The 1,516-nt window shown below is 41.5% G+C and overlaps 1 non-coding gene across 1 annotated transcript; it reads left to right on the top strand.

Annotated features, from left to right (window-relative positions):
* The first annotated feature begins 407 nt into the window (after positions 1-407).
* On the top strand, positions 408-514 carry LOC113000851 (small nucleolar RNA R71). Its single transcript, XR_003266172.1, has one exon. It is a non-coding gene; the product is annotated as a small nucleolar RNA R71 (small nucleolar RNA).
* The last annotated feature ends 1,002 nt before the right edge of the window (positions 515-1,516 follow it).

Raw genomic sequence — 1,516 nt, 5'->3', positions numbered from 1 at the left:
CAGCATAAGCTTCAGGCTGCTCAATTGCTCCAGGTTGCTGCATGGAAGGGCAAAGGTCTGTATGGTGGTCAGCAGAGGAGCACAAACCACAAACCCTTGCGACAGGTACAGATTTCTGATTCAAGGCCAGCTGGGTTACCAAGTTGACCAACGCATCCAGTTTGCCTTCAAGCTTCTTAGTTTCAGATGATGCAGATGGGTTTGTAGCTACCTCATGCACTCCTCTAATGACTATGGCATCATTTCTGGCGCTAAACTGCTGGAAGTTGGAGGCCATCTTTTCAATTAAATTTCTGGCTTCAGCAGGAGTCATGTCTCCAAGGGCTCCACCACTGGCAGCATCTATCATACTTCTCTCCATATTACTGAGTCCTTCATAAAAATATTGGAGAAGAAGCTGTTCTGAAATCTGATGGTGAGGGCAACTGGCACATAGTTTCTTAAATCGCTCCCAGTACTCATACAGGCTCTCTCCACTGAGCTGTCTAATACCTGAGATATCTTTCCTGATGGCTGTGGTCCTGGAAGCAGGGAAAATTTTTTCTAAGAATACTCTCTTAAGGTCATCCCAGCTCGTGATGGACCTTGGAGCAAGGTAGTACAACCAGTCCTTTGCCACTCCCTTTAATGAATGAGGAAAAGCCTTCAGAAATATGTGATCCTCTTGGACATCTGGGGGTTTCATGGTGGAGCAGACAATATGAAATTCCTTCAAATGTTTGTGCGGGTCTTCACCTGCAAGGCCATGAAACTTTGGAAGCAAATGAATTAGTCCAGTTTTAAGAACATATGGGACATCCTCATCAGGGTATTGGATGCACAAGCTTTCGTAGGTGAAATCAGGTGCAGCCATTTCCCTTAGAGTCCTCTCACGAGGTGGAGGTTGTGCCATGTTCTCAGAATGTGCAAAATCAGAATGCTCAGAATCAGAATGCTCAAAATTATAATGCTCAAGATCAGGATGTTCAAAATCACCAATAACAGAATGCACAGATTCACCAATTATGGAATGCTCAGAATGATCAAAAGGTATAAAATGATGCCTAACTAATCTATGAAATGTCCTATCTATCTCAGGATCAAAGGGTTGTAAGTCAGATGGATTGCCTCTAGTCATACACTACATTCAGCATGCACACAACTAGTTGCCTTGTCATGTAAATAAAGGTGTAGGTTTGAACTACAGCTACCCTCAAATGATATCCAAATGACTTGAAATTTTGTGAGCAACCCTATAAAATGATGAGAAGATAGCACAAAAAATTTCAGACAAAAATTCAAAGTCTAACTATGAAAGCTAAAAATGGTAGGTTAAGAAAAATAAGTGAATAAAACTTGAAAAATAAAAAACTTTTGACAGAATCGCTTTTTTTGGACAATGGAGACCTCAGCCGGCCTGCGGCAGGTTGCCACGGCGTAGGAAATTTTTTTCTACCCCAAATGCATATATAATAATTGCGATTCTGATAACCGGAGCAAAAGTTATGGCTGTTTGAAGTTTTGACAAACACAAAAT

Source organism: Glycine max, chromosome 20 (genome assembly GCF_000004515.6).
Source record: "Glycine max cultivar Williams 82 chromosome 20, Glycine_max_v4.0, whole genome shotgun sequence".
In the NCBI taxonomy this organism is placed as follows: Eukaryota; Viridiplantae; Streptophyta; class Magnoliopsida; order Fabales; family Fabaceae; genus Glycine; species Glycine max.
Note: the sequence above shows the minus strand (reverse complement) of the source record. Positions and strands in the feature narration are given on the sequence as shown.